General features: G+C 36.3%; 1 long non-coding RNA gene across 1 annotated transcript; it reads right to left on the bottom strand.

Moving 5' to 3' along the window:
- Positions 1-4,873: 4,873 nt before the first annotated feature.
- Positions 4,874-11,194, bottom strand: LOC136840970 (uncharacterized). The gene is made up of 2 exons (XR_010853809.1): positions 10,381-11,194; positions 4,874-6,830 (listed from the first exon to the last, which is right to left on the bottom strand). It is a non-coding gene; the product is annotated as an uncharacterized lncRNA (long non-coding RNA).
- Positions 11,195-12,007: the final 813 nt, after the last annotated feature.

The raw sequence follows: 12,007 nt of genomic DNA, 5'->3' as shown, positions 1-12,007 counted from the left end.
TAAAGCTACAACCATGAGTTATTTTCTGTTGTATTGTACATGAAATTGCACACATTTTCATATATAAAACTTTATGTAACGGCTAATATAGAACAGTGCAAAAATTACGACAAAATGACGAAAGAATTTCTGAAATTTTCGGCCGAGTTACAGCACGGGTGTAAGAAAAATTTTTTTTTCAAAAATTCACCATAAATTGAAATATTGTGCTAGATACTTCCAATTTGTTGCAAAATGAAGGTACATGATTGAATATTACTAGAATGTAAGAGTTTTAGCTTACAATTGCGTTTTTCGACCATTTCGGTCGAGTCAAAGTGCTGACCGGGTTGAAATTTTTTGTAGTCGACGACGGTACGCCCACTTGGCACCCAACAGACAATTTTAGTCGATGTATGATACGTCCAGTAGGCATTTAAGGGTTAATTTAAATAAGGGATTTCCATCATTACAATAGGAAAGTAAGCACCACATTTAGTTGGTGTTGATCAGTTGCTGTCATGACCTGACATCACTAGCTTTGTAAGTTTTGGCTAACTTCAGGTAATTATGGTCATTTGGAGAATTTAACTGTTTTGCAATGCTTACTTTATTGCAGTCCACCATTTCATAATTATGTACTGTTTTCAGTGAAGATATTCAAAGTTTAGCCTACTAGAATTCTGATGTAATGTCTCATCTACAGGTCGTTTCATAATTATTTTTTATTATCTTTCTCGTAGCATACAATGGTACCTCCAGAAGGCTGTCAGAAAGCTGAATCGTCCAAGTGCTGAAAAAATTTCCCATGAAGAACAATGTACAGTAAATTGGATTGTAGAACTTATTTGAAATCTAAAAAAAAAATAAATGAAAACTTACCATATTACATCTACTTAAGAGTTGATGGCATATTGTGGAAGGTAGTGAGGAAGATGAAAAGGAAGGATGTTATTATTTGGATAGGGTCCCTATCCATAAAGTTGGCAGGTACAGGGAGTCCTCGGGTTACGACAGGTCCAGCTTACGACGTTCCGAGGTTACGACGCTTTTCAAATATATTCATCAAAAATTATTTCCTGGTTTACGACGCCCATCTTACGGAAGAAATATGGCTACAAAACGGCAGAATAATCAAAATTTGTAGGTTTTTTTGATGAAAAATCAATAAAAATGCAGTTTACATCATTTTCAATACACACAAAGCATTAAAAGTAAGTTTTCCTTAGGATTTTTTACGATTTTCAACGATTTTTCAGCTTACAACGTGGCGTAGGAATGGAACCCCCATCGTAAACTGGTGACTGCCTGTACTGTGCTTCTGGAATTATTTCTCTTTCTCTTTCTATTGTTTTCTTTTTGAGACATCATTTCCATCTCTCTAACACCTGTCCAATGATGTTTGTTTTTGCCTGCATTTTTTAATGTTCCTGAAGTGAGAAACAGCATTGTCATTCACCAGGTTTATAAGAGAGTTGGTTGCAGATTTGTCAGGGCAATAATTTTCATTGAAATTTTGCTAGCATTTCTTTTATTAATGAATTACAGACACCCTCCCTTCCTTCCTCCTCTGAAGACAATTCCTCAGCTGTCATCTGCTGTGGCACCTTCAGAAGGTCCTGCAGTTCTTGTGGTAACTGCTGAGCTCTGTTTTGTGCTCCTCCACATCACTATCACTGATCTCCTAGCTCACTGACTTCCCCAAAGACACAATATCCTCCACAACAGGCTCAGCCCAAAAGCCTTCAAAGTACCTCTCTATTACAGCATCTGGCACCCAAGTAGCAGAGGTGGTCAAGTACAACCCACAATGTACTGAGGGTAAAATGAATACCTAGGAAGTTCTCCCAGGACTGTCACAATTTGTGACTTCCAAGTTCATCCCCTGTATGTTCTCAAGGTCAAAATCTGTCTTATTACATGGATAACCTCATCCCCAAAGCAACTGAAAAGTCCACTGTAGCTCCTCTATACCATGCCAACACAACTATATCAAAGGAAAGGGGAAAAAAAGCAGATCAAAATTTCAAACATTTTAACCATATAAGGCAGTCCCCGCTTACTGGCGGCATCGGTTAACGGCATTCCAGTTTTACTGCTCTTGGCTAGCGACGTTGTTAACCATATTTTTGGTGCTGGTGAGCGGTTTATCGGCAATGGTAAGCGTTTTATCAGCGTTGGTAAGTGGTTTATTGGCGCCAATAACCGGTTAACGGCACCGTTAAGTGGTTTATCAGCGCTTATGGCATCGTAAATACCATTATTACCATAATTATTGTGATGTTCTGGTTAACAAGGATTTTTGGTTATCGGTGCTTGGCCGGGAATGGAACCCCCCCCCACCATAACAGGGACTGCCTGCAATTGGAATAAGTAAATGGTCCAGTTTCCTTGTTCTCAAAACTGAGAAAAATAGCCCCTAACTCTTGAAAACAAGTTACTAAGATTGTCAAACATGGGAAATGTGTTTCAGATAGCAAAAACAAATTAAAGACTTACGGAAGCAACCACTAAAACTTAGTCATCTATTTTTCAGTATACAATGGATGCCCACCTATTAGCGGCTTCACCTACTTGTGAATTTTTATGTGGAACATATATACACATTATTCATGGAAAATTGGCCTATTCATGGAATTTTTCATAATATTTCTTTATGAAAAATACCATGAATAGGCCAATTAATTACTGTATGTTCATATTTTCATTACTAAATGCATTTTTTGTGATAAAATTATTAAAATACTCAGGTTTAAGCATTTTTAGAGGGGTTTTCTGGTGCTTAAACCATCAAACTAAAACATTTTTAGAGGGGTGTCAAGTATTTGCAGATTTTAGCTATTCGTGGAGGGTTGTGGTAAGCATCCCCCCCTGAATACTGGGGGTCAACTGTATCCAAGAATTACCAAGAGTCACAGTAATAGTCACTAGTCACAATATGTCTAACTGTACCAAAAGGATGGTAATCCTCCCTAACTTTGAAGAGGAAGAATATCCAGAGAAAGGCAAATTACAGATGAACCTCTTAAAACCGGCATTCTGTGGTCTGGGAACTCCTGTGGTTCGGCTTGATTTTGAATCAGCCGCCCATTAGTTCATCGCATGGCCACGAGGGCGGCGCCACGCCACGTATTGTTTACAACTTCGACAGCAAAAATTTGCCATATCTCTTGTTTATATGAAAATAATTGTTAGTAGTAATGAAAGTAAATAAAGTCAAATGTGTTTTCGATAATGATTTTCCATGAACAAACATTGTTTTTAAAGATTCCACTTGAGAAGGCTCTACCAAGTCAAAACTTTTAATCAAAACAATGAGACATTTGGCAGAGCGGGAATTCCTTACTCTTAAGAATGCTTAAAAGACATAGGTGATACATTTTTTATTTATTATTTTATATAGCTGTATACTGACCCATTCAATATGCCACCCATGAGATCAGATGATGGTAGAGGTAAAAAGCGCAAGCATAAATCTTTATCTGTACTAGAAAAATGTAGTTGACTTATGGTTATGCTAATTCAGGAATGTAGGCTAAATGTGTTAAATAAAGTACACAGTTGTAAAGAAAATGATACTGTATGAAGTTACAAAAATTATAAAAATATGAGTAATAAAATTATAGCGGTGTCAGAACTTAGCCAAGTAGTAGTCTAAGTTGGCAACTCAGTTATTTGTGGAATTTGCTTAAAAGACTGTTGGCATAGGGGCTTCATTTTCCGGCAGCGGCCCGGTCCCAAGGGTGCCGGATTCAAGAGGTTGGACTGTACAGTACTAGAATAATTAAAATTAGGATATGACATTGGTAATCTAGAAATGTATCAGATCCCTGGTATAAAAAAAAAAGCTTGATACAGCAGGAATTGGTGAACAAAATCACATAAATAATCCTTGATCAGCACAGAGAAGTGTGGTCTTCATGCATAAAGCACTGTATAAACCACTACAGTGCAAGTTATGATCCAAATTTGGACACAAGTATAAGAAATGACAAAGTAAAGAGGTATGTGTAGTTTGTGGGTCTGAGGATAAACTGGACCTGCACTACTAATATGCAAAATCTAAAGAATTAACCCTCAAGTGAAGACCTAAATATATATCGCACATTCCCAGTCCGGGCAGACTTTAAGGTTGGCCAATTTAAGAAAAAAATACATTAGTGGAAAGAGGAAAATATGTGAATATACATGGTATAAGAAAAATATTATAAAAAATTTTCCCTACCTTCCATGGGAAGTTGAAAGTGACTATTTAAAATTGTGTGTGGCTGAGTTATACATGTTTTTTCTAATAATTTATTTTATTTTTTAAAATTATAATTACAGCTCACACAAAATGATAAGAATTAAAATCATTAACAGATAAGAATTAAAATCATTAACAAATTCTGAGTGTATTTGTTGTAAAATATTTACGGGATTTACTGAGATGGGGAGATGCAGTAACTTTTTGTGAGGTATACATGTTTTTTCTCATTTTTCTTTACAAAATTACAATTGGCACACTGATCCCCCTCTGCCCTGTGCTGAGCTACTACAGTTGCCATAAGTCATTTATGGACCATTGAAGGGCTATGAACATCTTTCCCCCTAAATTCATCCAAATTATATGGCGTGTAATATTAATATTCATATGAGTTAGCCCATCCATCACTCAAAACCTGTTATAGATGCTCATATGATGATGCCCGCCCATTAAGGGTTAATGCTACCGATTATCATTATTATTACTATATATTATTCATAAGATGAACACTATTCATATGGGACCACTGACTTGAAATTCAAGCTTCCAAAGAATATGGTGTTCATTAGAAAGGAGTAAGAGGAGGTAAAGGGAAATACATAAAGAAGTGATCTCACTTATTAAAAAAAGGAAAAATAAATAAATAGGTTTATAAACAGATAAATCTATTAAAATGCAAGGACAATAGTATTAGGGTAGTAATGCACAGCATCCTCGCATGAACTTACGAAGTTCCAACTGCACATTTGGCTCACAGATACCGGGGAACAGCCATTACATGTCTGCTACAGTCATGCTGTAAAGGTTGTTCAATGGTTTCCTGGACTGTCAAAATAAAAAAATTTCAATTTGTCTTTTTAAGAAGAACAAATATTTTTATTCTGTTAGCTGAAGAGGACTGTTGTGCAAATGGTAAAAAGCTCCCTTTTTTAACCTTTTTTTTTGTATTTTGGAAAAATACAGACTCAATTACATTGTTGTGGCTTTTTACTCATTATATCCTTTAATGAAATGATTTAGTGTATCATAAACATAAAAATACAAAACTAAATGAAACTAAAACTCCAAGAAGTTCACGATGCATACGAAAGAGTGCATGCATGCGTATGTATGTTCCAATTTTTTTTACTTTGCTTGATTTACTCTACCATTTTCATTACAAGTTTAGTCAATTGTAAATATGATTAACGAACACAACAGGACACAAGAGAACATTTTATCATTGTTGATTCCACTTATAATTTGGTATTTTTTAAATGCAAATTCGAATGTTTAGGCACAGTACTTAACTCTACTTCGTGAATTCCCAATGTTTCCCCTATCTACTGTAGAAAGAAAATGGGATGGCTTCAATACTGTATGAGAGAAAATGGCTGTACGTGAACATAGGGGCAACTTAATTAGTTTTCACATGTAGCTGTAAGCCATATATTTTCAAGGGTATTGTTGTAAGCTTTTTGCTTTTCGTGGGTGGTTGTGGTTAGTTAGTTAGTTATAAATGATTTGTTTAACCAGACCTCTGAATGGGTATCTAACCCCTGCGAATACTAGGAGCAAACTGTACAGCCATACCTTGTGCATGTGGGATGTTACAATAATAAATAAAGTCAGGGTCATCAAACCCTGGAATTAAAAACTCAGCCTTTGACTTGTTACTACTTACAAGCGTCTCAGATACAAACATAAAATTGTAGTTGTATGGGCACAACTCTGGAGATCAAGAAAATTTCACCTTAAGCTCCGAATATTTGAATAAAGGTACTGCGCAATTTATCTTACAGTAATGAGTAACAGGCCCAGGGTTCAGCTCAATGTCTCCCAAAAGAATTAAAATTAACATAAAATCAGTAGCAAAACTAATAAACACACTCATAACAACAGCAACAGTATAAAAATCAATAGAACAATAAACAATAATACCATCAACAGCAACAGCATTGCATTATTTACATAAATTCTGTTGAAAGAAAAGAAGACTGTATGTCACTGAAAAAAGTGCCGGAAGCAACCAGTTGACAAGGTGGGGTCGGCACACCTCGTAAGGCGAACAAGAACCTCATCAGGTTTGCCACAACAACTGGGGGAAGACAATCAGGATGGATTTAGAAATTATAAAAAGCTCAGAAGGAAAAGATTATGTAAAGACAAAGGCACTTTCCTTATGATCCACCAAGCAACTTTGTGTAATATTTGTATTTGTTTAATTATAATGTAGTTATTACTACTACAGTAGTGGCTTGATATGTCAATTGTCCTGGCTTACATTCGGAGGCTACCATTCATTTTAGGGCAATTAACTCACACAAGCCCATACATATCAACTCGATCCTGGGCATATGCTAATACAAGTGTGACACACCGGCCTAGGTTTATAAACCCCAGACTACTCTTAGCTTGAACTGGTACTTGACGTCGTAGACGGACGAATCTTCATTTTGTAGTTAGGGTTGAGGGAAATGCTGATTCCCGCGGGTTGTTTAATGTGCTTCTTAGTAGGTTACATGGTGTAAACAACTTATTCCTGATGTTCCTTCCATAACTGTTTAAACTGGTTCTTAAATAGGTACTTATACTGGTTCCTGTACAGGTGCCCTATACTGGTTCCCTGTAATACGAAAAGTTCATTTAGGACAGCCATCTTGTGCCAAACAGCATGCAGTCCTTAGCCTAGGCTATGCTGTACTCATGCCTAACTTAACTGTTACATTACACAGTTAGCCTGGCTTTTCATGCATAACAGGTGGAATGTAACTCAGGAATTGATATATTCATAAAATTATGGAAGAATATCGCACATCTTAGCCTACGGTTGGTGGTACTGCAACCACATGCAAGCTCATCATGGTGCAATTTACGCAACATTACCATAACTCTCGGTAATTTGCTGTTACATCAAGGTAAAGATACACAAGAACAATATTAAGTGTTACATGGCAACATGTACAATATAAACTAAGATATGTGCATACCTTTTACAAGGGAGAAATATGGCATTTCAAATGAAAATGAGGGGACTACATTCCTTTCCCCTCTCAAGTCGCCAAACATGTCTTGAACAGTGTGAGTTGAGCTTACGCAACTACACACTTAGTTGAACTTACGCACTTACAGGTACATACACACACTCGATCGTAGGCAATCTCAATTTCCAGTGGTTAATTCAACGCACTTACAGGTACATACACACACTCGATCGTAGACAATCTCAATTTCCAGTGGTTAATTCAACTATGAAGGGTATTGTCCTTAATTCAAAAGAAGGATTTCCATCATTACATTTGGCTTTCTCATCAGCCTGTCTTACAAACTTTTCACAAAAAAACCGTTAAGTGAACAAAATGAGAAAATAAATCACTGATTGTACCCTTAGTGAACAAAATGAGAAAATAAATCACTGATTGTACCCTTATGGAACTCAAATCCAAGACCTTCTGGAATGTCACGGTACAATGGCTATGGCACAGTCCAAGGTTTGAGAACAAGGTTTGCATTCAGAGTAACCTTCTCTCAGACGGGTTGCCTACCAAGAATAAAGGGTCCATTTTACACGCTGGTTTGATTGCAGTGCCCTTCTCCTAAAAGAGCTGCCTGCCAAGACTAAAGAGCCTCTCCTACCCTTAAGTTAATGTTGCTAAGAAAAGCCACAAGAATAGGATTAGCAGCAAAAGAACCTAAATTGGAGAGTTAATAAACAGTGATTATGTTACCCAAGAAAAAGACTGCCTTCCAAAACTGCTAAGAAACCAGGTCTCCCAAGTCAACAAATCTATATGATGTAAGAACAAAACATACGTATCCAAATAACACAGAACTTGAAATAATATTCCAAGATGGTGTGAAAGAAAATAAAAGAGACTACAGACAGTCCCCGGGTTATGGTGCAGGTTCCACTGCAGCAGCCTGCTGTAAGTTGGAAACCACCATAACCCCGAACATTGAAGGAAAAATGTATAAAAATGAGAGAGAGAGATTTATGTAAGCCTGGGGAAAGAAACAGATCTGTAAGCTTTGCATTGGTAATAAACCAGTTTTCTCCCCTCCTTATAGTGAACCCTTCCACAGGAGGGACCTCCTTATAGTGAACCCTCCTGGTGGCTAGAGCTCCTTAAACCGGTTTTCTCACCTCATTATAGCGCCGGCAAGTTACGGAGCCCAATTTTTTTATGAATGTATTTGAAAAAGCGCCGTAAATTTGGATTCACTGTAGGCTGAGACAGACATAACCCAGGGACTGCCTATTAGAAAATGCAACTCCACCCAAAAAGCAGCAGCAGAATGTTAACGTTAACAATAGAACAATATGTCATACCTAAAATGCCATACAACATTAAACCTTGCAGTATCAAACAAAAACAGAAGTAGTTCAGCATCTTCTAACTAGAAGTAAAGTAGAATAACCCCATGGGAAAACACCACTGAAACCATAACAGAAGCCACAGTGTAACCCCACCAAATACGGTCACAAACCAAAAAGCATGGCCAAAACTTTGGCTCTACAAGAATAGATTTCATCGACATATGCATAGGAAAGTGAAAAATTCAGTAAAGAAGCTTCAACAAAAATTTCACAAAAAGCAAATAACGTGAATTTGCATGAAGTGGCCTCATGTCAATTAACCATCTATTTCCAAGAGTCAAGTGTCTTTTAAGGGTAAAATCTTTAAGAACATCAAGAATAATATGAGAGAAACTGATCAGAAGTGGAAAAGACAATGTTAACAACAAAATGAGTAACTTAGATTACAAAAACTAAATAGAAAAACATCTACTTTTGTAAATCACCAAAATCGATCATTTTCATGTAACACCTTCAGTAACCATACCATTTACTGGAAAGTTATCATACCTGAAACCTGAATACATTCTGGAAAATTCCAACATCTCTATGACAATTACCCAGTTTCAGAATGTTTACAACTAATACACAATTCCCTCAAATGGAATTTTATTTTAGCATTTTCCTTAAACCGTGAAAAAAAAACAGAGGACCTGGAATTTACATATAACAAAAAGTAACTATAAATTACCCTAATTTTCAAATATCAGGTATAAAGCACATCCTTGAAAGCAATAACGTTTTTACAGTTGTTATCTTTCCTGCCCACAATTCAGAAAATTCTAGGTTACATACTGAGAACCAATGAATATGAATGGGCTTTGCTGTTTAAACAGCAGCAAATATATTTTTCTAAACATGGAATATTTCTATCTGTTGACCTAAGTATGTGTTCCTCCTGTATTGTAGACAGTTTGACTGAAATATATGTGATGATCTGTAAAGCAGTGATCAATGTCTGAGAATATCTGCAGAGTAGTGTAACTGCAAATACTTATTATAATCTCCAAAGGCCTGACTGGAATCTCTACCATTGTGTAATAGAGAATTTCCTCAATACCAATATGTGAGGGAGCACAACAAAACTAAGTCACTACCAACTCTTCAGATAAACCTAACATTGCTCTTCTAACTATCCTATACAGTATCTTGGAATACAGCTGAAGTAATAAAAACTCAGCATTCTGGTGTGCCTGGATGGCAAGGTAGATATCCATAAAATATAGGAAATGAAGTACAAGGATCTCAAGGTGGCACTGGAAAGCAACCCACAATTGCACTAAGATGTAACAGTTCAGAGGTGTTGGACAGCAAGACTGAGAAAGGAGGTGAAGCAAAAGGCTAAAAAGTGGGTGCAGCTAGGGCCTGAAGGGATGCTGCAAACACCCTGTAGTAAGGCCTTCAGTAAAATATGTCTTACGTGACACTGTGCATGTGGTCTAGCTAGTAACAGTTTGAATGAGATCCCTTGAACTCTGAAGGAGTTGCAATGACAAGGTAAGTGTGACACACTGAAACAGGTAATCTTCATTCATGTCTATACAAGAAGTCTTCATATCAAGTTTGACTGAAATATCTCCAGTCATGTAGTTGTGACGTAACCTTCAGTCATGCAGTTATGATGTAAGGCAAGTGTGATAAACACACTGACAGATATACAAAGCCATTATCTACCTTCATGGCATCTTTACATGATGATCTACCATTATACTAAGTTAAGCTAAAATACCTTCAACTGTATAACAACCGAGATGAAAAAAGCAAGTCTGACACGCAAACATAAGACAACCTTCATGCACATTTATGCAAAGTGGCCTACCTTTGTATCAAGATTGACTGTAATACTTTAAACAGTATAAGAAGAGTTTTAATGGCAAGGTACCAAACATCTCCCTTCATGCTCATCAATACTTGGTGATCTGTTTCATGTGCCAAGTTTGGCTGAAATCCTTTCAGCCATGGAGGATGAATTGCAATAACAAAGTAAGTGTGACAGGCATGCTTCTGGACAGACATGGATGACATCCCTGCAAATGCATCGCAAGAGTTGCAGTGATAAGGTAAGCATAACAAATACAATGAGTGATGGACAGACAGCAGAGGGAAAACCTCCAGTAACAAGACCTCTTTCATAGAAGACTAATAATGGTAAAATAACTGAAATTTCTAGTATGGAACAGTAGTTTTAACAAAATAAGAAAGGTTACCTGAAGATAAGATAGTACACAATGCACTATGCTATCCAAGTCAAAAATACTAACTAAATTCACTGTAAACTTTTTTTTAATGCTTGATTGAGCACCTTAAATATAGCACCACTATGTTTATTTGAATGTTTATTATGTATATTTCTTTGTGATTACTTAAGGGCCACTTGATAGTGCCACCCAGCTGATCCCACTGACGCCTGACTATTGGACTTATACATAAGTATTTTTCTTTTTACAGTAGAGGTAAATAACCCTTAGCAGTAGTCTGTAACTTACTGTGAGAGAAACCTAAACTAAATCATAGTTTCACTTTATAGAAGTTAATCTGGAACAAAGCAAAGTGACAAAACCAACATACAGTATTATGGTAGCTTGCTTTTTACTTGACATTACAGGTAACTGAATGTTATGGAAATAAAATAATTTAACTTACATGCATCTGTTTAGAGGATAAGTCTCACATAAATCAAGCTCCTGTATTTCATGCAATAGGGTAGTTGTCGTCTATGGCCAACATATCTAAAGACATCTAGAAAGAAATACTGGCAGCAAACATCAAAGAGGCCACTGATGGAGATGCAAAATTTTTTAATAACTGTCCTGTAAATAAAGTATTGGGATGCTCTGCATATACTGTACTTGGATCTGTCTAGAATCTAAGTAAGTTGAGGAATATCTGTATACATCTGGGAGAAACACAGACTTCCAAACAAATCTGAGTTTTAAAGAACAATGCATGACAATAAATATTATCACCACAATCTAAATTTCAACAACAAAAATACATCAACAGAAAAATATATTTCTTTTAGAGAACATTCAAGTACACTACAGTAACATATCTACTTAACAGAATATGTAGTGTACTTATAAGCTACATTATAATGATTATTTTTTTCTACTACCAAATTCAAGGCAGACAATAATATAAGGTCTTTGTTGCTCAGCAGGCTTTATTACTTATCAGAAAGCCAGACCCCCAAAGCACCTGGTAAGTTGAGGTGTTACTGTATAAACTGTAGGTTAAGCTATGACTGTGAAAAAGACAATGGAAGGCAAAGCAAAATCATAGACAGAATTTACAAGCAAAGAGGAAAAAGTGATGCAACTGCAAATGAAAATAAGAAAAGGCACATTGTGGTTTGTACATTAACAAAGTAAAAAAAAAATTATATGAATACATGTGGACCTGGACTTACGACCAGGGATTGGGTGGATGGATGGATGTATGATATT

Source organism: Macrobrachium rosenbergii, chromosome 8 (assembly GCF_040412425.1).
Source record: "Macrobrachium rosenbergii isolate ZJJX-2024 chromosome 8, ASM4041242v1, whole genome shotgun sequence".
Lineage (NCBI taxonomy): Eukaryota > Metazoa > Arthropoda > Malacostraca > Decapoda > Palaemonidae > Macrobrachium > Macrobrachium rosenbergii.
Note: the sequence above shows the minus strand (reverse complement) of the source record. Positions and strands in the feature narration are given on the sequence as shown.